Source organism: Felis catus, chromosome E2, assembly GCF_018350175.1.
Source record: "Felis catus isolate Fca126 chromosome E2, F.catus_Fca126_mat1.0, whole genome shotgun sequence".
Lineage (NCBI taxonomy): Eukaryota > Metazoa > Chordata > Mammalia > Carnivora > Felidae > Felis > Felis catus.
Window position 1 is genome coordinate 61,772,206 of NC_058382.1, and position 17,660 is coordinate 61,789,865.

Genomic DNA, 17,660 nt, shown 5'->3' on the forward strand with positions numbered 1-17,660 from the left:
TAAGAACTGTCAGGAAAGAGGGGAAAACAACCCCAGCCCCCAGGAGTAGAACTGGGACTCGGACAATAAACCGGAGGTAGAGAAGCCATGCTCAAACGTCGGGAAACATCTGGGAACCTTGCAACAGTTGCACCTGCTCAGAGACTCAGATCCAATAGAGCTCGTTTGGCATGGGCTTTAGGAATCTGCGTTTTTGACAAGCACCCTACCAAATAGAAAATTCCTGACAAGTGAGGAGTTATTCCCATGTAAAAGATATCAGTCATTTGTGTAAAAAGTTATTTTTCCTGAGAGAATAAACAGATTTTATTTTTTTATTGTGTTCATTGCCTCAGACTTTAAGAGCATTACGTATGTAGGCATAGTGACCTCAGGATATGTTACAACCTCTTGTCTCCGTCTTGGTTTTTAAAAAAGTTATACCTTGTTGTCAGCTCAAATAGAATTTTTAATTGTTTTTTAATGTTTATTTATTTTTGAGAGACAGAGCACAAGCAGGGAAGGGGAAGAGAGAGAGAGGGAGACACAGAATCCGAAGCAGGCTCCAGGCTCCGAGCTGTCAGCACAGAGCCTGACGCAGGGCTTGGTCCATGAACCGCTAGATCACGACTTGAGCCGAAGTCTGATGCCTAACTGACTGAGCCACCCAGGCGCCCCTCAAATAGAATTTTTAAGGCATGCTTGAGAAGTTTGAGCCAAATTTCTCACATCAATTTTTTTTCCAGTTTGAATTTTTATTGGAGAAGCAAAGTTTATTTATTCATTTCCCATTTGTAACCTATTTTTTCCCCTTTTATAATCTAATTATGTCAAGCTGTGTTTTAGTCACAAAAGGTGCAAAGATGAATAAAATAGTCCTCAAAGAGCTTATAATCTCTTAGTGGGTGATAGGCATATAGGCAACTAAGTGTAATAAAATGTGATTAGTGTTATTATTAGAACATATTCCATAGTATGGTTGGAACAGAAGAACTGAGTCAACTCTCACTGAATGGAAAAAGTGTCCCAGAAAGGCTGTATAAGCAAGTAGATGCTTGACTTGATTTTTTTCTTGCTTTACTGAGCTATAATTGAAAAATAACATTATGTAAGTTCAAGATGTACAATGTGATGATTTGGTACACATATATATTGTGAAATAATTACCATAGTAAGTTTGGTCAACACATCCAACACCTCACATTGTTACCTGTTTGTGTATGTGGGGTGTGGGGTGGTAAAAATACTTAACTCTATTGGCAACTTTTAAGTACACAGTATCGTTGACCATTGTCACCATGCTGCACTGTGGGGGATAAGCTCAGGAATCCCCCGGGCTTACGCCAGTGGGTTAACAAGGCACAAAGAAATACAAAGTCAATAAAATGCTCACACCTGAGTTTCGGTAAACCAGGTTGGCACTCCAAGAATAGGGGTTTGTGCAAGGACACCCCGAGAATAGGGAGGCACAATGGTGCCGGGAATAAGGAGGTGCAGAGGCACCCCACAATAGGGAAGGGGTGCTGATCCCCCAAAAATATATAGAGAGAGGCAAAGGCCTGAAATAGAAATGGCGCAAAGGTGCCCAATACACAGGAATAACAAGATGAGTGAAACACCCCAAATTTAGTACTATAGCAGAAAGCTGCTTTCATAGGAGAATAGGCCAGGCTAGGTAAATTGGTGAACTGGACTTTGGACCACTGCGCTGCAGGCAAAGCAGCCAGATCAGAGATGGTTAACAAAAGAAAAGGTGGCTTATTAACCCCGAGGTTATTCCCCCTATCTGTCTCATCCCCTAGGCTGGCAAAGATAAACAGGCATGGCGCCCCCTGTCTGCTGTTAACAACCATCTGCCCAGCACCTGGATTTTGTTTTATATTGACCCAAACCCCAAACACTGTATATCTTCAAAATCCCCCTTTCCCCCTCACATCCACAAGTTAATGTTCCTTGTTTCTTTGTCTCTTTGTACACTCCCATCACGTTTGCAAGCCTTCTGATCTGAATAAATACGGGTCAAGGACCCTTATTCGGGGCTCTTGTCTTTTTCCTGGACATTAGCCATCTCTCGTTTGAATCCTGCGTCCGCTCTTTTGCTGGCCAAAAGAGAACTTTAGACTTAGAGTCTACGGCGCACCCCTATGTTTACTGCAGCGCTATTTACAATAGCCAAATTGTGGCAGCAGCCCAAGTGTCCATCCATAGATAAATGAAGAAGAGGTGGTATATACATTCACACACACACACACACGCACACACACACACACGCACACACTAGAATATTAGCCATAAAAAGGAATGAACTCTTGCCATGTGCAACAACATGGATTGATATAGAGGATATAATGCTAAGTGAAAGATAAATACCATATGATTTCACTCATGTGTGGAATTTAAGAAACAGAACAAATGATCAAAGGGGGAAAAAAGAGATGAACCAAGAAACAGATTCCTAACTTTAGAGAACAAAGTGATGGTTACCAGAGGGGAAGTGGGTGGGGGGATGGGAGAAATCGGTGATGGGGATTAAAGAGTCCACTTACCATGATGAGCCCTGAGTAATGTACAGCATTGTTGAATCCTGATATGTGCACCCGAATTGAACATAACACTGTATATTAACTAGACTAGAATTGCAACACTTAAAAAATACTTTATTTTGCTGAACCACACCTTTATTATAATACATTGGATTATGATTTTGACTTTTTTTTCACGAACTATACTTTTATAAAAAAATGTTTCTACATCAATTTAATTTTCTTTATCCCTCTTCTAGGTAGAGTCGAGTATATGAAGGTAAGATTTCAGGCTTCTATTTTCCTTGTAATCTATTGTTTTTTTAAATCTCTTTTTAAAAGATTCGAAAGCCTGACGCGGGGCTCGATCTGACAAACCATGAGATCATGAGATCATGACCATCCAGTCAAGAGTTGGATGTTCAACCGACCGAGCCACCCAGGTGCCCTTTAATATTTTCTTAATACAGCTGTTCACTGTGGTTTCTCATTCAGCTAGAAGTAAAGACATTACTTATCAGGTCTAGTTAGCCCCTCAACTCTTTACAGTGACTTTTCCTTGTTTGCATCCTATGTGGCAACACAGATTGAGTTGCCACCAACTGAGAGAGGTGACCAAGTAGAGGAAAAAATCAGACAATTAGAAGTGGATGAGTTTAACTCTGGTCAGAAATGTTTAAGAATCCAGTGGCAGGAGTATTTTGGTGTGACCTGACTACTGGGGGGAAATGTACAGATTAAGGCACTGTCTGAGCCTGTCAAGAAGCTCAAGGCTTAGAGAAGAGGTCAGATATTGCCAGGCCAAGAGTGTGTCACTAGATAGGTTTAAAACATGTGTTAGGAGTCCTGGGTGGAGAGAGCCTCTAATGCCAGTGGAGACTGAGTTGAAGTGAACAAGATGCAAAATGGGGCTAATGGATTGTGTATGGGCTTCACGGACTGTGCTGATTAAGTGACTTGGCACATAGTGGGTCCTCAAATGCTGGTGTTGCTATGGGGGAATACAGCACTGCTGGTATAGAGAAAGGTGACCTCAGGGCAGCAGAGCTCTCACATTGTAAATAGAAGGTAAGCTTGCAGCTCGGGACCGAGCAATAGAATTCAATGCCTGTCAGAAGATTCTGGAGTACTGGGCCCTGTTCTAGGTGCTGTCCATGTGCTAGCCACGTGTGAGTTGAGTGTTTCCTGCATGGTGTTTACCAGTGATGCAGGTGGTAACATTTGTATCTTGGGCTTTTGCCATCTTGTGATTTGGGAGTTATCCAGGGTTCTGGTTACTAAGGGGTAAAGCTGAGATTTTACCCAAGTGTGTTTGATTCCAAGGCCATATCCACCTGAGTGAGCATCCCGCCCTGGTTCTCATGGACGGGACCTTGTGGAGCAGCAGAAAGACATTGGAGGCCTCTGAGTGCCAAACAAGTGACATTTAGAATAATTTCTCTCTCAGTAGTTGTTTAAATGTTTATTTACTTATTTTGAGAGAGAGAGTGTGTGTATGAATGGTGGAGCGGCAGAGAGAGAGAGGGAGAGAGAGAATCCCAAGCAGCCTCCACGCTTTCAGTACAGAGCCTCACATGGGGCTCAATCTCACCAACCGTGAGATCATGACCTGAGCCAAAATCAACTGATGAGGCGCCTAGGCACTCGCCTCTGATTGTTATTTATTTATTTATTTATTTATTTATTTATTTATTTATTTGAAGGATTTGTTTATTCTTGGGAGAGAGTGAGAGTGCAAGTGAGGAGGGGGCAGAGGGAGAGGGGGACAGAATATCTGAAACAGGCTCTGTGTTGACAGCAGCGAGCCTGATATGGGGCTTGAACTCGTGAGCGGTAAGATGATGACCTGTGCTAAAGTTGGATCTCAACTGACTGAGCCACCCAGGAGTCCCTTTCTTTATTTTTAAAGTGTGAGTGAAAGTGGGGGAAAACCTGGATGAAATTAGGTAGGTTATTTTTTCTTTTTGACTTTTGTTTTTAAAGTAATTGCACTGACTTGTTTATTTGATCATGAAGGACAGAATATAAGTATGTAGGATACTTGATTTTTCTCCATTTCTCCTCTGGTGATGTCAGAGCAGTTTGAGCTGTTCATATATTCTAAGAAGGATGTTGCTTAATGATGGGATATTAGGGGATCCCTGGGTGGCTCAGTCGGTTGTGTATCTGACTTTTGATTTTGGCTCAGGAAATGATCGCAGGGTCATGGGATCGAGTCCTGCCTCGGACTCTGCACTGAGCCTGGAATATGCTTAAGATTCTCTCTCTCTCCCTACCCTTCACCCACTCTGTTTTCTCTCTCTCTCTAAAAAAAAAAGAAAGAGCAGAGAGAGAGAGAGAGAGAGAGAGAGAGAGAGAGAGAGGGAGGGAGAGAGAGAGGAGGAAGGAGAGACCGAGACAAAGAAAAATAAAATGCCACTAACTAAAACTTGCTTTCTTCAGGGACCACAGTAATGCCAAAATGTCATATGTGACCACAGTGCCAGATCGTGCACCTTTGCTGTTGACACAATGGGTAATTTGATTTTACTGGTTTTGGTACTAATCTTAAGAGATTGCTGTTTTACCTTTTTGGTTAATTTAGATCAAATTTCTGAGAAGATTAAGTACTACATGAAAGAAAATGCAAAACATGCAGAAAAAAAATACCCTTTTGTGAACAGCAGGTATAACCATCCCCCCACCCTTTTTTCCATTTTCATGATTTCACCTGGAATTGTGTTCACTCCTGGTTCCCTGATTTTGCCATCTCCTCTTTCATCCTGATGTCCCATTTCATTCCATTTTATACCAGGCTAAATTCAAAGCAATTATCACATATGCAAAATACCACATTCTTTATTTCTGTAATGACTTACCCACCAGAGATAGGTTTTTATGTCAGCGTAATTAATATTTTTGAATTCTGAATCCTTTATTACATATTTGTGTAGATCAGTGGAGCAAAGAAATGTGCTCAAGAAACTATGTGGCAAAATAAGCTTCCCTCTTATGAAGCACAAAGATGTAAGATAAAAATCCCTTCTTTGTCCTGGGCTCCTGGTTGGCTCAGTCGCTTAAACATCCAACTCTTGGTTTCAGCTCAGGTCATGGTCTCATGGTTCGTGAGTTTGAGCTCTGCATCAGGCTTCGTGCTGACGGTGGGGAGCCTGTTTGGGGTTCTCTCCCTCTGTCTTTCTCTGCCCTTCCTCTGCTCATTCGCTCTGTCTCTCTCTCAGAAAATAAATTTTAAAAAAAGTGTTAGTATTCCTTCTTTGTCCTTTAAAAATGGAAGTAAAAGTAAGGAGTAAGTGTTCCTGATGACTATGTGTTTTGTTGAAGAATAACGGTGAGACACTTGAGCGCACTAATGAATTTTTTAATGGCATCATTCCAAGTGTACACGCTTCGTTGCAATCTGAGAGAAATCAGAACGTCAAGAATCGGGGCTTCCTGAGTGAGCATAATTTGATGTTTGTGCCCTTTTGGTCATTGGGTGAATTGAGCCTCTCAACCTTCCATGCTGTTCACTGCTGTTTCCAGCAATAACACCACAGTACCTCTTTTTTTTTTGGTAAGAGTTAGGCAGAATTTGTTTTCATAACCCTGGCTTAATTTTTATATCATTCAGTGCTGCCAGGAGAGAACACTAGAGGTTTCTTGCCATGTTGAACAGTTCTGTTCCTCTTAATGCAGAGAATTTTGAAAGAGAATCTGGTGACAATATTTCTCTTCCATAGAGAAAAGTCGTTCATTGGAGCTGTTTGGCTTGAAAGATTTTACACTTTCTTTGCTTTTTCATTGTCATCCACTCACAGTTCCATTGTCTGGAAACCAAGATAGTTGCTCTGAAACATTTACACCTTCCACTGTTCTCTTCATCCTTCATTTCTTTATGTGTCTGGCTTTTCTCTTTGGCCTAAACTGGATTGACTGTTTTTAATGATACAGGGACTGGCTCTGGGGTATGTTCTGTTGACAATGCTTCTTTGTGACACATTGTCCAGTGTTTGTTTGGAAAGCATAGTACACGTTTTGTTTCTATCCTACTTGCAAATCGAGGAAAGGAAAAATCTACAAAGAACTTGAAAGGTGCTATTTTAGTAAACACTTCAGAAGTTTCAGAAGTAAATTCCCTCTATTTCCTGCAGGATTTCCATTGTACACTTTAGCTTTGAAGAAAAACAAACCTTTCATGTCTTAGAATATTTGATGTATATGTTATCTACTGAGTGATCTTCTTCTTGGGAAGAAGTCACTAAAGAGAATGTTTTGCTCAGGTTCACCTCTCCCTTGACAAAGTTCATACCAGCAAAGTGAAATTGAAGTGTGAAGAAACAGCCTGTGCAGAAAGAAAATGCTCAGCTTAAGATCCATAAGAATCAGATAAAAAAAATTTACTGTCAAATGTTATATAAATCAGAAATGAACATCATTAGTTCCTTTTTGAGTTTCTCTTCTTTAACTGTGGTAAAATACATGCATGAGAAAGTTTCCCAGCATAAACACTTAAGTGTACATTTTAGTAGTGCTAAGTACATTCAGGTCCTTCTCTAGTCATTCCACCTTTCTCAAATCTGTCTTAAAGTCAGGAGATACGAGTACACGCATCAAGGATTCGATGCCGGGAATCTTGACATCTCGTAAATGTAACCTGGAAGATGTGTTGCTTGGAAGAAAACCTCACTTGGTAGAATGAGTTTGGTCTGGGAAAGTAAAAAGTGGCTTCCTGCCTTGGGAAACCTGTCCTTTCTCCTCTCCCTGCTCCTGGGCTGACTCGTGGGAACAGGTGCACACATTCAAGTAAACTGTTTTATGCTTGACAGCAAAAAGGAACTGGGGGACAACTGTGATGCACTTAGGTGTGAGAAAGGGTCAAAGGACGCCAGATGGGACACGCTGAAGAAGAACGTAGACGTTCGTGATGGAATGTGTGGACAAAGAAGCTCACAGAAGCTCACAGAAGAGTAAGACTTTCAGGAGTTAATTGTTACAAACGCTGTTGTAAGAACGAATGCGTCAGACAGCGGGGATAATTTTCTTTCTTTGAGCACATTTAACACCAACCATACTTTTACCATAGTAATCAGTAGAGAATTGTGTTTCTCCCTTCTGCTTCGATATCTATGATCTGCACCTTCCTTCACTTTGTGGAAACCTCAGGGTTTATTTTCATTGTCCTTTACATTTCAGTCCCATCATAGCGACATGACTGCCATATGTATGTATATTTTTGGTTAAACTCTAGACATTGGGTAGGAAATATTTGGAGGAGAATTCAGGTGTACTGAGATGGTATCTTGGTGCAGATGAGATGGGAGTTTATGTCTGGCAGGAGATCAGGGGTGCCGGCATTACTGAATCCTGTGAACTCAGTTTTCCTTCCTTTCCCTCTTTTCCCTTCCCATCCCTTCCCCGCATTCCTTTCCCAGGAGACAATATTCTGAAGGTGGGCAATTCACATCATTTTCTTTTCATCAGTGTATTTTGCATTCTTCTCAACTGGTGTTTTTGACGCAGGTGGCAGGAGTTCCCTCGTGAAGTGTAGAAATGTCCAGTAGGTCATTGTACAGTGTTAATAACACCATGTCCAAGAAAGATGTCTCTATGGCAATGTCATGGCCCGAGCCTTGATTCAGAGTTCAGGACTCTTGGGGGGAAATCAGACAAGTCAGGAACCCCTGCATCATCCTTATGTGTTTAGTTGTGATGAGTTGGTCAGGCTTGGCTTTGTACACTGAAAAGAAATATGCTTATGCAGTCCCAATCACAAGAGCCTGAGTGCATCTCGTGTGGGATTTTTATATTTATGTGCTGTATTAATGAGTAGGAATAGAGAGCTATGAAGAGAAGCTCAGAGTTGCCAAAGACTTGCCAGCGCGCTGGAGTTTGACTTTGTTTAGTCCCTTCATGGGGGGCATCAATGCTTTCCTCTGGGTGTGTTTGTGGATCTGTGCATTTATGGGGAATGGGAGAGGGCACATTTGAGACCTGCTTTCAGATTTCAGGGAGGGAAGAAAGGCAGAATTTCACATGGGCTACCAGGGAATCTATGTTTCTTTCTCCTGTAGGAAGCTGGGACTGAAAGAATGGGAGCAGGTGAAAGGGGAGAAGCAGCTGTCAGTTACAGAGGAGAAAGTGAAATTAGCTGCAGAAGAGCTACGGAACTACAAGTGAGTTTAGCTTCTACCAGCAGCTCACACGACACCCATTGTATTACTTTGAAACTTTGTACAGTGTTTAGAGCCAAGTAGCACACAAATATACACAAACATTCAAGAGACATTTGTTCCTATAGAGACTTCAAGAGAAATGTGACATTTTCCAGACATTAAGTTAAACATATGAATCTAAACAAGTTAAGTCAATAAAGATTTCCTGATCCCCAATGCTGGCCAGACTATGTGGAAATGTGGTTCCTGAGCATGTTTCTGGAAGTGCTGGAAATGATTACAAACCTCAGGAAGCAGTTCGGTGGAGGACGAATCACACCAACAAATATGACCATCCCATTTGAGAGACCCGCTTGTTGTAACCATGAGGAAATGATAAGGATACAAGGAAAAGATTTGAACTTTATGATGAAAGATACTTATTGCAGGATTAGGGAGCTGTCACCACAGGTAAGGAGACCGTGTCAACATGGAGTCCCGCAGGCATTAAATAATAAATCCAAGATGATGTAGCGATGGCTGGGAGCTTTCTGTACTCTCCTTCTCATGTGAAATGTGTCTTATATGACTGGGTCGTGTGTATGAGAATTCAGTTCTTATAATGGGAACCTGGGCCAATTAACATCACCCTCAACATGGTGCTGCATCTGATGAAAGCCATTGCACGCCCAGGAGAAGAGTAGAAGAAACACAAGAACAGCTGCAGCAGTCAGAGCTCACCTTTGGAAACCAGGTAGCCTGCACTCTGCCTAATAGTTCCTGAGTGCTTCAGCACCTAACGCAGATGATGATAATGGGCCACTGAATCTCTCCACATGGGTTTTTATTGATGCCCTCTTTCAGATGGCTCTTTGTGAGAAGGCGGCTCAGGACACTTGGGGAAGAATGTTTTTCTGTCCTCTTGTGCACACCCTGCCACAGCTGAACATGGATGCGTTTCTCTCTTCCAGCTCCTCCCAGCTCAGGGCTCATGATCTGGAGAGGGCGGCAGTGGAACAGAGCAGGGAGGTCACCTACTTGAAATGCAGGTCCAGGATTTTGACATTTTTTTTTTAAGGGTGCTGTGAGGTTTTTAAAAAGGCTAAACTGTTCGGTGTCCACTGGAGACCTGGGTGTGGTAACTCTTAGTGAAACTGATTCATCTTGATCTTCAAGACTGGAAGTCATCCAAAGACAGAGGCTTCCAGAGGAATTCAGGAGGCACAAACTAATGGCAAGAGGACATGAGAGGGAGATCTCCATGGAGAGGTATGGAGCACATGGTGAAATGCGGTAGTTTAACTTCTGCAGCAACATCCGCACAATCGGCTTCTTGTTCCAGTGGGTGTAATTGTTTGATTTCCTGCAAACAGTCCCAGGTGGTTACTAGAGGGCACAGGTTGTCTCACAGTGGTGACAGGACACTGTTTCCCTCAGATGCCCCCAGCCAGCAGGGCTCTTTAGGTCTGTACCTTGTGAGTGGTGGAGTTTACGCCCCTCCACTGACTGTGGGTCCCCCTTCAACCTCCTGGTTACACTTAATTGGAGAGTGGGTGCTAGAACAGATGTGGGTCAGCGCCCCTTCCACCTTGAGACAATGTTGAAGGCTGTTTCTTTTGTTTCACATGAATAACGTGAACAACAGCATGAATTGGAGGCTTTATGTCTCGATGAGCTTTCTTGATTTGGCTTTTGGGTAAATGCTCCATAGAAAATATGGTTTCTATAAAGAAAGCAGACATTTCTTTCCTCTGTTTGGAGGTGCCTTTATTCTTTAAAAGTTTTTTTTTTTTTTTTTTGTATTGTGAACTATAGTACTCCATTAGTAAAGTAAATCCTTGTGAAATTTCACTCCTCTAATGTTATTTTATTAGTGTAACTATAAAACTTTGCAGGTCATTCCACATAGAATTAACCTTTCCCTACCTCATTACTATAGTATTAGTCTCTTCAAGGCCATTTCTGTTCATGAATACTTACATAATCCCTTGTCAGATACATAAGGCAGATGATATATACAGTAAACCACTTGAAAAATCCCACCCATGCCTTGTAGAAAAGGACAGTGTGCTGTTCATGCTGGCGTTTACTGACATTATCCTAACTAAGCCATTCTTATTTTCATTTTTAATCTGTGATAAATTGCCATTTCCCATGATGTGTATTAGGAAACCCTTCTTTTAGTGTTGATTTCCAGTGAATTGAGCCCTGACCTGTCCACAGTTGGTTGATTATCACATAGCCGAAGGCCTCACGGTGCCTTCTTCAAGGCTCCCCTGAGTCCCAGTGGGTCATCACCTGTGCCATGTGGAAAGCCCTGCTTCTGGTAAGGGACCTTATTGTAGCAAGCAGTGTGAGATGGTGGAGGAAGGCACGGGGGTATTTGTTTTTTCCACCCAGTCTACGCAAGTCGGAATAAACCTCCATCCCTTCTTTCACCTCTATCGAATGCAGAACCTGGAGCAGCTTCAGTGAGGAACAAGAATTCAGTCCCTACTATGGCCACAGAGAAGGTCAAGAGGAATGATGTGACAATTTTCTGTTGTCACTCTCTCTCTGGAATCTTTTGTCTCTTTAGACAGCACTCTCTCCTGGGGTGGTCTCTAGGTTGTGTGTTCTGACATATGTCTATGGTGTCATTTACTTTACAAAGAGTAAAACTCTTTCCCCAGAGCCGACAGGCCTCTCTGTTCTTAGCTTGTTTGTCACCTTTGGTGGTGCCTCCAGAAGCCATAAGTGTTCAGAGGCTGGGGACCACAGGGCAGCCACTGTGTGTTTGTGGAAGTAACATGAGGATGACATCGCACCCCACACTTACGTCTCCTGGCCTGGCTCACTTCTTCCAGACCTCCTTTCATGGGAATATTCCTAAACACTGAAACAGTTTAATTGTTGTTCTTTTGCTCCTTTTCTGTACAGAGTTAGTCATTAACCTGGTTAGAACATTGGTTGCGATCCTCACTAACTGAAAAACACGAAAAGTCCTACTTTCTGCGATGTGCTTAGCAATTTTGAATGCTCTTAGTCAAAGGTTAATCTTTTCCAAATTTCATAATTCATCAGTTTTCCCATCTCTGGGAAATGTGCTTTTGCAGAGTCGCTGCAGCTGTTCATGTAGTAAACATATTATGAATTCCCAGGGAAGACATATTTGCAGTAGAACACTGCAATGCTTGCAGTGAGGAAACCCTGCATTAATCCAGATGTTGTGGTCTTTTCCCAACTACCAGCTACCTCACAGTAGCACCAATCCAGGTGGGAGCTGAGGTAGACTTATGGTAGTAGTTTTTGGGGTGAGACTTATGATGTCTCGTATTCCTCCCAGTGTTTTCTTTATTTTTTCTTTTCTTTCTTTATTTTTTTTTGCAATGGTTGTTTATTTATTGAGCAGGAGAGAAAGAGAGACAGAACACAAGTGAGAGAGGGGCAGAGAGAGAGAGAGGGAGACACAGAATCCAAAGCAGTCTCCGGGCTCTGAGCTGTCAGCCCAGAACCTGATGAGAGGCTCAAACTCATAACCCATGAGATCATGACCTGAGCCGAAGTCAGACACTTACCCGACTGAGACACCCAGGTGCCCCTCATCCCACTGTTTTCTTAGTGACAGATGGGCAGGGCAGAGGTTGAAGACATGAAACCCTTTCCTCCCTCACCACCAAGGCGGGGTTTGTTGTAAGCATCGGGCTCTGTCCTGGACTTGAAGCCCATGCATTCTGCCCTTGAGCCACTGATGCCTGCAGGGCCCTCCTTCCTCCCAGGTTGTGGACGCAACCAGCCCTCCAGCAACTTTGGGGTCATGGCTGGGCCACCAAGGGTTCAAGGTCTGGTTGTCCAGATGCTTCCCAGGAGTGGCTTGGAACAACAAAGCTGCAGTACAGGTCAGCATGAGCAGCTTCTGTAAACAGGATTCGCATACACTGCGATCAGGGCCTGGGCTAAAAGATGACAGGAGAGAGGAGGACACAGGACATGTGGTGCCATGCTGCATGGACAGGGCTGCATAGAGCAGAAGGACAAGGGCCTGAGGAAAGGCAGAGAAAGAGACAGGTAGGGAGAGAGACACTGAGTCAGTGATGGGGGAATTGGACATGTCTGAAGGAGAGAGAGGAAGAAACACAGGGAGACAGGAGTAGAGAGAAGCAGTGACAAAGAGGAGGCAAGGAAGAAAGGATGGAGCTGGTCACAGTGTGTCGAGGGGACGATGGGCCATCCAGGAGGAGCTCTGTGATGACGCTCTTAGTGTTGGAGGCAGAAAGTGTAGGAACCCTGGGCATGACAATTCCCTGAGTGCAAAGCTCCAACCTCACAGCAGCAACCTCTGTACAGGCCATTGCCCTTGAGAAGATGGGTGCCCCTCATTTTGCCTGGCGTGTGGGGGCCCTGTCTCCGTATCAGTCATGGAGAGAAATGGCTTGAGGCAGAGTGTGCAGCTCATTAGCAGGTAAAGTCCAGAGTGTGCCCCATGGCACACTCCAATTGTAGCTGTTAACCTCGGAAATGAGGGAGAATCCCTCACATCTATTAAGCAGAGGAACAGGGAGAGAGAGTCAGTGTCCCCTTTTAGTCGGGTTCTATCTCGGCTAGACCAATAAGGTCCTCTTCTGGAGGTTCCGCCTGATATCTGCTGGGTTTTTGGGGCTTTCCCTGGTTGGGACACTTATTCTTTCTAATGTCCTTTCCCCTTGCAGTAGGATCATTGACCCCTTGCTAAGGAGGTTCTCGGCCTCCCCCGTTGCTGCTGGGCATATTTATGGCCTTATAAGCCCCCTGTTGTGATCTCCCTGAGACCCTCTTGATATCAACAGATGTGGACCTGCATCTGGAGAGCACCTGCGCCTGGCCGAGGGCGCAATCTAGCCACAGGACCTTGTGGGGGAGGGTTGTCTGGCATGGAGGGGAGGAAAATGGGTGGCTGCAGTGGCAGCGCCCTGGCTGGGAGGCTGCAGCAGTGGCAGCAGTGGCAGCAGCCAGCCCGCTGGGGGAGGAGTTTCAAGCTCAGGGGAGGGGAGGGGAGCCTAAAGTGTCACGAAGAGGGGAACATTAGGGGAGCAGTCTGTCGCTTCTTTGGCTCCCTGGGTGAGTCTCCGGATAAAGCAGCTAAAACCTTTGCTTGGCTCTCCTTGCTCCATCCCCACTCCACAATTCTCCCGTGAGGTGGAGTCACAAAGGCAGAGGGACAGGGGCGCCCCCTCCAATGAGGAGACCAGCCAGATGCCTGCCTGGCCATGTCCTGAAGGAACCCAGGTGATGCTCAGCCACACAGGTCCCAGCCTTGTGACACATGATCAGAAACCACTCTGATATCACCACAGACCGAGTGCCATTCATTATGGAATCTCAGACAGGCCCACTCAGTCTCCATGGGCCCTTAGGGGCCACAAGGGTACCTGTCTGTGGAGCCACAGAATCTTACTCAGCAGGCAAGCTAGACCGAATCGCACATTCACATTCACATGCACACCAGATGTTATTATATTCCCTACCAGAGAATCCCTACCTGTGAGGCTTCTGAAGTCTTGGGGAGTAAACAGGTCCCCCTTCCAGTCTTGTGAGTGGCCCTGACTAGATTGGGCCCCAGCCTTACCTGTTCCGGCCCGTGGGTCCAGTACCTCACCAGCCAAGTCTCCTCGAGTCCGGTGGGAACGGCAGCGAGGTGCTGGCCTGAATGGGACAGAGAAGGAAACTGCCGATATTTAGGCAGGTTGCTCGCTCTACCTTGTGATCCCTCATTCCGTCACTGCCTCGCTGTTCTCCCAAACTGGTGGCAACAATGAGCCAGCATGGTTGGGTTTCCTGCTCAGGGGACCAAATTTGTTACAGAACCAGCCTGGAACACTGGCGGAAAAACCAAGTGGCACTCAGAGATCTTGGAGGATTGGAGATTTATTTAACACCAACGGGCTCAGAGGAGACCATATGTCTCCAAAGATCTGAGCCCCGAATGCGAGCAGGAAGGGTAATTTTTTGTTATCAGCCTCCATATTTGTGTGTGTGTGTGTGGGGGGGTGGTTTTCAAATGTGCAGCAAAGGAAGAAGAACCCGAAGAAGGGGGTCTCTAAGCTAGAGACTAGAGTTTGTTTTAGTCGTTTTAGTCCAATCAGCCACCTTTAGTGTACTTTCTCCACTTTTCCAACAGAACTAGTTATGTGCAACATGATAGTGCATAGCTATTCTTACGTCTACTGCTGATCTCTGGATTGTGGATTGTAAGTGAGCAGTTTAAAACACCACCGCCTTCTCTTACATGAAAAGAGAAGCCTCTGTCTTCACCCAGCCTTCCTCTGATTGTGAAGACATGGCAATTATTATTTGAAGGCACACTTATCTACCTATGAGTCTGATGGAAATTATTTCACACATATTCATTTCTAAAGCACTTTTCATAGAAAATATTACCCATATAGAGGCAGGAAATTCATAACAGATGTGTAGCTCCCTCTAGGTATGCATTCTGACCTTGTCACATTTGTGTCATCAAACACATTATTGACAACGTGAAAAATAAGCTCTCAACATCAAGATGGTGACATTAGAGGATATGGTGTAAAAGGAATTTCATGTATTCTCAGTAGAAATAAATTTTAATGGTGGAGGAGAAAGTTAAATATTGTCATATTTTATTGACATATAGTAGACACACCATGATGTATTAGTACCAGGCGAATATCACAGTGATTCCGTGTGTATACAATATGCTCTCCATATACCTAGACAAGCATAGCTATAATGTGAAAGCATGCAATATTTTCTTACAGGGTTGACTATATTCCATAATCTGTACATTGTATCCCAATGACATATTCATTTCATAGCTGGAAGCCTGTATCTCTTTCTCAAGGGTGTCAATTTTTTATTCAACCCAAGTATTTTCATGGTAAACACCACTGCCTGTGGTTCATTCAGCATGTGTCAATTTGCAGTCTGTATTTCTGGGAATGCTGTTTAAAGCATTACAAATTACATCACTATATCAATAAATTCGGTTTCATTCCTCATTCAGTAAAAAGGAGAAGGAAAAGATTTCTGTGTGTCCCAGGCCCTGTCACTAAGACCCTTCCCAATCTGGAGGACAGTTTTAACTGGACCAGCTACACCCTCAGTACCTCCAGCTGAGCGGCCATGGCTTTGAACATTGCAGGAATTCCCACGGCGGCCAGCAGAGGGCGCGCACACAGCACGCCCATGGAGGGGCCTGTCCTCTGCAGGCTCAGCGATGGCCAGAGAAGGCGCCCATTAGGCTTTTCTGATCCAGGGTGCCTCAGAGCTGGAAAGGCTTCCTTGCTCCTGAGGACCCAGTGCCTCTGAGTGTGGGCAAAGAGCCAGAGCTGGGTTTCCAACAGACTCGGCCCCCAGGCCTGGGGGAGACTCTGGAGGCTTCACAGCCACTTGGTGTCTCCTCAGTGGTGGGGCTGAGTACTGGGGAGGGGTGCTGGGCAGCTTCCAGGAAGCGCTGGATGGTCAGGGAGCAGCACAGTCCCTTGCATTCTCAGGGCTGTTCCGTGGTTTTTTCCTCATTTCCCCTGCCGGTATGTGAACAAGATTTATTTCAGTCAAGGATCTGTGGATTCAGGGGGTCCCGCGATGCCACGTCAGAGAGGCTGGGGTTTTTTTTTGTTCCAGATTCAGGATTGTTTTGTGGGAGAAATTCGGAGAATTTGTGTCACAAATTCGGAGGAACAGGAGTCGCTTTCAGTTTGGAAGTAAAGACACCAAATGTTGACTCTCGGGACCTTCTAGAAGAATCAGCTGGGACCCACTCTCCGAGTCCTGCTGGAACCAGAGCCAGAGGTAAAAACACAATGTGCCCTCCACATCATACATGCTTTTATAATTTTCAGTGGGTATTTTCCCCCAACAATGTTGTAGTCGCTGAAAACAACTGAAAACCTGGCAGGTACCTTGTGTCAGGCACCTCCCATTATTTGAAAGTTCAATATTATTCCTGCGTCAGAATTTGTTACAGTTATCCTTTCTTGTCTTCGTTGGAAGGAATCTCATCAATAATATCTTTAAAACACTAGTTACCTTATGTCTTTTTTCAGTTGAGATTTGGCATGTTTTCTAATTTCTCATGAACTCGTGAAAAACTGAAATACTTTTAAATTGACTGCAGTTTTTACTAAAAGCTGATTCACGGCATCCCTCTGAGACTGAGCTGCTGGTCAAAGAACTTACCAAGGCCACTTCTCAGTGTGGGAAAGATTGTACTAAGCAAGCATTGTGAGCCAAGTTTAGAAGAAAAAGCCTGAGCATAGTGTGTCTCTATGAAAATTGATGCTTAGATCCCGTCTGATACATTTCCACTTTTTTTTATGTTTCTTTTTTTGCCCATTTTCTCATTCAGAGATTCGTAGACCTGCTTCAGTTTTACATTCACCACCCACTTTATGCTGGTGGACTACTTTTTGAATACGTTGTTAGATTCTGTTTGCCAAATCTTGGTTGAGGACATTTACAGCTATGTGCTTGAACGATATGGACCCGTAGTTTTGTTTTTTCGTGGTGTCTTTATCTGGTTTTGGTATCAGGGTAATGCTGAATTAATTTGGATATTTTCTTTCCTGTTCTATTTTCTGGAATAGTTTGACAAGTATAGGCATCAACTTTTCTTCAGATGTTTGACAGAATGTTCTTGTGAAGTCGTCCAGTCCTGGACTGTTGTCTGTTAGGTGATATTTGATTACTGAGTCTGTCTTCTTGCTAGTAAACCATTTGTTCAAATTTTCGATTTCATTCTGCTTCAGTTTTGGTAGGTTCCATGTTTCTAGGAATTGATCCATATAATCTGGTTTGTCCAGCTTGTTGGCATATAGTTTCTCATAATATTCGCTTACAATTGTTTGTATTTCTGTGGTGTTGGTTGTTCTCTGTCATTGTTATTTATATGCGTCATTTCTGTTTTCCGATTAGTCTGGCTAGGGCTTATCAATTTCAATGTTCTTTTCATTGAAGCAGTTCCTAATTTCATTTACCTTGTTCTACTGTAGTTTTAATTTCTATATCATTTATTTCTCCTCTGTTTTTAATT